Source organism: Palaemon carinicauda, chromosome 31, assembly GCF_036898095.1.
Source record: "Palaemon carinicauda isolate YSFRI2023 chromosome 31, ASM3689809v2, whole genome shotgun sequence".
Lineage (NCBI taxonomy): Eukaryota > Metazoa > Arthropoda > Malacostraca > Decapoda > Palaemonidae > Palaemon > Palaemon carinicauda.
Window position 1 is genome coordinate 81,330,907 of NC_090755.1, and position 9,143 is coordinate 81,340,049.

Sequence of the window (9,143 nt, forward strand, 5' to 3'; positions counted from 1 at the left end):
ACACACCTCATGATACCCATCCCCCTTTGTACACACCCGGTTGTACACACCCCATGATACATCCTCCATTTTACATACCCCATGATACATCCCCCATTGTACACATCCTATAATACATCCCCCATTGTACACACGCTATAATACACCCCCATTTTACACCCCCCATGATACATCCCCCATTGTACACACCCCATGATACACCCCCCATTTTACACATCTTATGATACATCCCCCATTGTACACACGCTATGATACACCCGTCATTGTACACACCCCATGATACATCACCCATTGTACACGTGCTATGATACACCCCTCATTGTACACACCCCATGATACACCCCCCTTGTACACACCCTATGATACACCCCCATTGTACACACCTTATGATACAACCCCCATTGTACGTACCCCATGATACACCCCCATTGCACACACCCCCCTTGTACACACCCCATGATACACCCCCATTTTACACTCCCTCCCCATTGTACACATCCCATGATACACCCCCCTTGTACACACCCCATGGTACACCCCAGTTGTACATACCCCATTGTACACACCCCATGATACACTCCAGTTGTTCATACCCCATTGTACACGCCCATTGCACACACCCCATGATACACTCCAGTTGTTCATACCCCATTGTACACTCCCATTGCACACACCCCATGATACACTCCAGTTGTTCATAACCCCATGATACACCCATCTATTACACACCCCATGATTCACCCATCTATGATACACCCCCTTTGTACACACCTCATAATACATCTCAATTTTACACACCCCGTGATACACCCCCTTTGTACAAATACGATCCCATCTATTAACTCGAAAGCGATAAAAAGCAGCAAAAAAACAGCAGCCAACGCAGACATCGACAATATCCAGCGGACGGTGTTACTGCTCTTGCTCCTGCTGCTGCTGCTGCTGCTGCTGTTTACGGTGGGTGTGTGGGTGGGCGTGTGTGTCTGGGGGGAGGAAAAAAAAAAGAGAAAAGAGGGTGGGCACGCCCACATCTGCTCCCCTTTTCCCAGGCCGAGAGCGGCAGACCTGCGTACCTCAGTCACGCCCCAACTCACGTCAACCACTCCCCGGGTATACTCGCACACGACACGGACCCCTACCTGCTCTTGGATTCACTCTCCCTCCGAACACCGTCGCGTCCTCCTCTTTGCCTTCGCCTCCTCCTCCGGGACTCGAAGCTCACGACTAAGAAGAAGAAGTAGTAGGGGTAGCAGGTGGTCGTCGTCAGTTTGCTCTTGAAGAAGAAGATAACGTCTTGGATAGAGGGGGGCTTTTTAAACTAAGACATTTAAATGTAAGTATATAAAATTTAACCTTTTTTTTCTATTTTAATGTTTATTTATGTGTTTACTCTTTTATCAGTGTGTAAATATTGTCTTGGACAGAGGGGGGCTTTTTAAACTAAGACATTTAAATGTAAGTATATATAATTTACTCTTTTTTTATATTTCATTACTCGGTTATTTCTATTTTAATGTTTATTTATGTGTTTACTCTTTTATCAGAGTGTAAATAGTCGGTAGAGAAGTAAAGAAATAAGGAGAATTAAAGAAAGTTGTGGGAAACTTAGTTTATAATAACATTTTACGTCTAATTTCATTTTACCAATTTGTTAAAGTTTTCCTCTTACCAAAGTTAAACTTTAAACAAAAAAAAAAATACATTTGAATACATATGTAAGCATATTAATAAACCAATCCACATAATTGTTTATCATCATTTTAAATCTCAATTAATATAAAATGGTTAGCAGTGCAAATTTAAATTATTCAAATTACAATAAGAAAAAGGGTGTTTAACGCAATTTTTTTTTCATTTCATTCATTATTCACTTTGGCAATGTCTTGACTCTCGCCACTTAGATTCCCGCATTTTTCACTTTCAGTTATATTTGGGTTTATTCATTTTTTATTCATAATTCTTTTTTACGGATATCAGTTTTTCTCTTTCTCTTTCTGCATATATGTGTACAATTGTTTATATGTATACACTATATATATATGTATATATATATATATATATATATAAATATGTATGTGTATATATATATATATATATATATAGATATATATATATGCGCGTGTGTTATATATATATATATATATATAAATGCAACGCCACTCTCTTTATATATATATATATATATATATTTATATATATATATATATATATATGTGTGTGTGTGTGTGTGTGTGTATGTATACACACGTTTTTTCATCGTATATATTGAACTATCCACAAATGTCTCTCTCATATATATATATATATATATACGGTGAGTATATCTACGAATGTTAGGCGTCAATGACCTTAGACGTCAGGATGCCAGATAACTCCTAATCAATAAATCAATCAATTAACGAAGGTTATAGTTTACCTATATTTATTCTCGCGTACATGCGTATTTAGCATCTCGTAAATCTAGGTTAGTCTTCGTTCAATTTAGGGCTCTGTGTTTGAACTGTGAACTCAGCTACGTCGTTGCTGTTTTACATTATTAGATTAATTATTTTTTTCATATAAAAATATTTATATTGTTTTTAAGAGATGTGTTAATCTTTTATTAATCACGTGAGGCATAATGTAAGAGAGAGAGAGAGAGAGAGAGAGAGAGAGAGAGAGAGAGAGAGATTGATATACTTTTTGCTTAAGAATGCAAAACCTTTATGCTGAGACGTAGTTATGAGAGAGAGAGAGAGAGAGAGAGAGAGAGAGAGATACCCTTTGCAATTTGAATGCAAAACCTTCATGCTGAGACGTAGTTATGAGAGAGAGAGAGAGAGAGAGAGAGAGAGACAGAGAGACAGAGAGAGAGAGAGAGAGAGAGAGATGGATATACTCTGCTTAAAAATGCAAATCCATTAATCTGAAACGTACGTAGTTATGAGAGAGAGAGAGAGAGAGAGAGAGAGAGAGAGAGAGAGATACCCTTTGCAATTAGAATCCAAAACCTTTATGCTGAGACGTAGTTATGAGAGAGAGAGAGAGAGAGAGAGAGAGAGAGAGAGAGAGAGGTATATATACTCTTCTACTGAGAATGCAAAACCTTTATATTGAGACGTAATTAGAATAGAGACAGGTAAAAAAAAAATCCAAGAATAAATGCAAGAGTTTTATGCTATTTTTAGCATACTGCGAGAGAAAGGAGGATTAAAAAGGGGAGAATTTCAAGAATGAAAAGGGAGAGAAAGAATAGATAAGAATAGAAGGGGAATAGCTGCATTATAAGATTAAAAATAGACCACACATGGTTTAATTAGAGGGGTGAAGAAAGGCATTATTATCAGGGATTGTGGTGGCCTATGTAATAACCTCCTTGACTGCTGATCGCCAGACTGGGGTTCGAGTTCCGCTCAAACTCGTTAGTTTCTTTGGTCGCTGCAACTTCACCATCCTTGTTAGCTAAGGATGGGGGTTTGGGGGAGCCTATAGGTCTATCTGCTGAGTCCTCAGCAGCCATTGCCTGGGCCTCCTTGGTCCTAGCTTGGGTGGAGAGGGGCTTAGGTGCTGATCATATGTAATATGGTCAGCCTCTAGGGCATTGTCCTGCTCGATAGGGCATTGTCACTTTTCCTTGTTTCCGTCATTCGTGAGCAGTCTTTTAAATCGTTAAATGCCTTTTGTAGAAAGCAACTTTTCCTGTCTTTTAATTTAGATGAAGTACTGATACGTATTGGTTATTCATTAACCCTTTCAGTGCCAGTGGTAAGTTCAACAAAGCCTCTGATGTAACAAGATCGTTTAAGGAAACAAATCTTTACTTGTTGGTATCAAGACCTTTCTAATAAATACAAACTTATATTTTTATTCAACAAAATGTTCTAAGGGCACAAATATTAGCTTGTTGATATTTATGATATTTACTGGAAAACTCTCATCAAGACCTTTCCAGTAAATAAAAACTTATTATGTTTTGGGTGATTTCAAAAGATGGTTCCCTTTTTTCAAATTTTGACCAAGTCACCAATTGCTGTAAAGAGGTTAATGTAAAATGTGAACTGGGTACCTAATACATCAAAAAAAAAAAAAAAAAAAAAAAAAAGATAACTGCGTAAGCGTGGTTCTTAACAATGAATTATGTCTTACGTAATATTTATTACCCCATTATTTTTATTACTTTTATTTTGCACGGAAGCTTTTAGTGTGCAATTTTTTTGTGCAATGCTAATAGTGTGCAATTTTTTGTGCAATGCTAATAGTGTGCAATTTTTTTGTGCAATGCTAATAGTGTGCAATTTTTTGTGCAATGCTAATAGTGTGCAATTTTTTGTGCAATGCTCATAGTGTGCAATTTTTTTGTGCAATGCTAATAGTGTGCAATTTTTTTGTGCAATGCTAAATATTGCCGAAACGTTTTGATCGTCAGGGGGACAATTATGTCTTGTTCATTATCTCTCATATCGTTTATTTATTTCCTTATTTCCTTTCCTCACTGGGCTGTTTTTCCCTGTTGGAGCTCTTAGGCTTATAGCATCTTGCGTTTCTAACTAGGGTTGCAGCTTAGCTAATAATAATAATAATAATAATAATAATAATAATAATAATAATAATAATAATAATAATAATATAGAGAATGATTTTTCAAAACCTTGTTGGAACATTAACTTCTCATAACTCATGAGAGCTTCATTAACCGTTCCTTTCCTCACTGGTCTATTTTTCCTCGTTGGAGCCCTTAGGCTTATAGCATCTAGCATTTCCAACTAGGGTGGTAGCTTAGTTAATGATAATAATAATAATAATAATAATAATAATAATAATAATAATAATAATAATAATAATGATATTAATAATAATAATAATGATAATAATAGTAATAATAATAATAATAATAATAATAATATAGAGCATGGGTTTGCAAAACCTCATTTGTACATTAATTTCTCGTAACTCATTAGAGGTTCATTAACCGTTTCTTAATGAGATGGCGCTGTGATGAAATTAGGACTAATTAATGGAGATTGAAAATAGAATAATAAGAGTAAAATGGCCAACCTGTACAGTGAGATTCGCCTTTTTCAGTCTATTATTTTAAAATCTAGAAGGTTGTTTTTCCTGGTAACTTGATAGCAAGTTTCAAATATTCATTATTACTGTTTGCTAGAACTTAAAATTTCCCCTATTTAATAAAGAGCAAGTGTCTATATATATATATATATATATATATATGTATATGTATAATATATGTATATATATACACACACACACATATATATATATATAGATATATATATATATATAATATATATATATATATATGTATATATATATTTATATATATATATATATATATATATATATATATATATATATATATATATATGTATACATATAATATATGTATATATATATATATATGTGTATATATATACATATATATAATATAATATATATACATATATATATATATATATATATATATATATATATATATATATATATATATATATATATATATATAAATTATATGTATATATATAAATTATATGTATATATACATATATATATGCTATATATATATATGTATATATACATATATATATATATATATATATATATATTTATATATATATATATATATATATATATATATATATATATATATTCATTCATTTATTTCTGGTTACGCTTAGCAGCATTGCCAAACTAATAACTACTCTGGTCTCTCCCCGTCCCTCGGGTAGGAGTGAGAGGGAGTAGTCATACACTGGTGAGAGGGGGGTGGGGAGTGTTTTCCCTGTGCGTGCATATCTATCGAAATATTTAGCCATCATTTTTTACGGATCCGTACTCCAATAGATGATAAAAAGAGTTATAATAGAGCTCGTGATTAAGTTCAGAATTGGAGATTGTTACTAATGTAGGTAGTTATGAATCAAATAAGTTATGTATCTCTAATAATGTCTGAAATCTTGGAATACGTTACTAAAGACACTATTATTATTATTATTATTATTATTATTATTATTATTATTATTATTATTATTATTATTATTATTATTAGCTAAGCCACAACCCTAATTGGAAAAGCAGAATTATTTTTATTACATGCTAAGCCACAACCTGAGCTGGAAAAGCAGAATGCTATTAGCCCAGGGCCCCCAACAGGGAAAATAGCCCAGTGAGGAAAGGATACAAGGAAAAATAAAATATTTGAAGAATAGTAACATTATTTAAAATAAATATTTCCTTTATAAACTATAAAAACTTGAACAAAACAAGAGGAAGAGAAATTATTATTATTATTATTATTATTACTTGCTAAGCCACAACCCTAGTTGGAAAAGCAGAATGCTAATAGCCCAGGGAGCCCAACAGAGAAAATAGCCCAGTGAGAAAAGGATATAAGGAAAAATAGAAAGAAAAATAGAATATTTCAAGAATAGTAACAACATTTGAAATAAATATATCCTATAAAAACTATAAAAACTTGAACAAGACCTGAGGAAGAGAAATTATTATTATTATTATTATTACTGGCTAAGCTACAACCCTAATTGGAAAAGCAGATTGCTATTAGCCCAAGGACCCCAACAGGGAAAATAACCCAGTGAGGAAAGGATACAAGGAAAAATAAAATATTCTAAGAATAATAACATTTAAAATAAATATTTCCTATATAAACTATAAAAACTTGAACAAAACAAGAGGGAGAGAAATTATTATTATTATTACTTGCTAAGCCTCAACCCTAGCTGGAAAAGTAGGATGCTATAAGCCCAGGGGCCCCAACAGGGAAAATAACCCAGTGAGGAAAGGATACAAGGAAAAATAAAATATTCTAAGAATAATAACATTTAAAATAAATATTTCCTATATAAACTATAAAAACTTGAACAAAACAAGAGGGAGAGAAATTATTATTATTATTACTTGCTAAGCCTCAACCCTAGCTGGAAAAGTAGGATGCTATAAGCCCAGGGGCCCCAACAGGGAAAATAACCCAGTGAGGAAAGGATACAAGGAAAAATAAAATATTTTAAGAATAGTAATAACATTTGAAATAAATATTTCCTATATAAACTTTAAAAACTTGAACAAAACAAGAGGAAGAGAAATTATTATTATTGTTATTTGTTAAGCCATAACCCTAGCTGGAAAAGTAGGATGCTATAAGCCCAAGGGCCCCAACAGGGAAAATAGCCCAGTGAGGAAGGAAAACAAGGAAAAATAGAATATTTAAAGAACAGTAACATTAAAATACATATTTCCTAAATAAACTATAAAAACTTTAACAAAACAAGAGTAAGTGAAATTAGATAGAATAGTGTACCCGAGTGTACCCTCTAGCAAGAGAACTCTAACCAAAGACAGTAGAAGACCATGGTAAAGAGGCTATGGCACTACCCAAGACTAGAGAGCAGTGGATTGATTTTGGAGTGTCCTCTTCCTAGAAGAGCTGCTTGCCATAGCCAAAGAGTCTCTTCTACCCTTACAAAGAGGAAAGTGGCTACTGAATAATTGCATTGCAGTAACCCCTTGGGTAAAGCAAAATTGTTTGGTAATCTCAGTGTTTTCAGGTGTATGAGGACGGAGGAGAATATGTAAAGACTAGGCCGGACTATTCGGTGTGTGTCTAGGCAAAGAAAAGATTAACCGTAACCAGGGAGAAGGATCCAATGTAGTACTGTCAGTCCAGTAAAAGAAAAAAAACTCTGTCCAGAAAAAAAAACTCTGTCCAGTAAAAAAAACTCTGTCCAGTAAAAAAAAACAACTCTGTTCTTTCCAGTAAAAAAAAAAAAAAACCTCTGTCCAGTAAAAAAAACACTGTCCAATGAAAAATAAACCATAATTATGTAGTGGTAGTATCTCAAGACACTACTCTGATAAAGTGGGGAATCTTACATGGTATATTTGCAGGTAGGGATCAGCAGGAAGGACTGGTGTGAGAATGGGTGGAGGTTTAGATTTGATGTCCTGTAGGACATGATGTTCTAATCCAGAGGATTTCTTATAGATGTTTGGGGGAATTTATTTACTGTTTACTGTATATATAAATACATATGGGTGTTTTTATGTCTTTTCTCAAGATCGATCCTTGACGGCAAGAGGCAATTTTGGCTTGTTCCAATAAAAAATAATTGTTCCTTTGTTGGCTTAAAAAGTGATTTTTTTTTTCCCCTGGGAAATCATGATAAGATAAATGGGCCGGCAATCTCGTCAAAAGAAACTTGCATCGTTTTAATTTGATGTGGGGTTTCTTATAGATATTTGGCAGAATTTATATCCCAGTGGGGGGAATTTATTAATTGTTTACTGTATTTATAAACACATATATGACTGCTTTTATGTATTTTCCCAAGATCGATCCTTGACGGCAAGAGGCAATTTAGGCTTGTTTCCCAGAAAGTTGACTGTTCCTTTGTAGGTATAAAAGGTGATTTATTTCTGGAAAATCATGATAGATAAAGTCATGGGGCTGGTCTTCTCGCCTAGTGAAACCTTTCATCGGAACTGACAGGTTTACTTTCCACCTTTAAGGGAAAATTAAGAGAACCCAGGTTCAACTCTTTTATGAGAATTGAGGTTCAACTTTTTATGAGAATTGAGGTTCAACTTTTTTACGAGAATTGAGGTTCAACTTTTTTATGAGAATTGAGGTTCAACTTTTTTTTATGAGAATTGAGGTTCAACTTTTGGAAGAGGACTGATGGATAAGCACATTTAGCAAACACTCCATTTTATATCTGTGAACCTAAGCATGAATGTGGTGCTCCCAACAGGTGTAAAAAAAATTCCCTCGACTTACGAACAGAGTTTGTCTCGATAAGCTGTTTTATGGGATATTCGTAAGTCAGATTTTTTTTTTTTTTTTTTTTTTTTTTTTTTTTTTTTTTTTTTTTTTTTTTTGCCCTAGGCTAGGCTTCACCTAACCCACTTGTTTACGATTTTCAGCTGCACAAGTCAATAAATAGCCCCGTTTTACATAGCAAATGTTCTCTTGCTTATTGCTTTATCGTTTCATTACATTAATTCATTACAGTATTACAGTATTTCTGTATCTCAGAATGTTTGTAAGTCGAATGTTTTTAAATTGAGGACGTTAGAAACAGCAAAGGGCAAAATAATTACGAAGTAAAATGAAAACAAATGATCCAGTAAAT

At 33.6% G+C, this 9,143-nt stretch overlaps 1 protein-coding gene across 4 annotated transcripts in view; it reads left to right on the forward strand.

Moving 5' to 3' along the window:
- The first annotated feature begins 1,094 nt into the window (after positions 1 to 1,094).
- The window catches only part of spab (space blanket), a 151,807-nt gene continuing 143,758 nt past the window's right edge, over positions 1,095 to 9,143 (forward strand). Inside the window, exon 1 of one of the 4 annotated variants that reach the window (XM_068355507.1) lies at positions 1,095 to 1,333. The gene's annotated coding sequence lies outside the window, so the exon portion shown is untranslated. Of the gene's footprint in view, positions 1,334 to 1,408; positions 1,456 to 9,143 lie in introns of those variants that run through there. The other 3 variants (XM_068355509.1, XR_011040749.1, XM_068355508.1) reach the window with 3 other exon arrangements.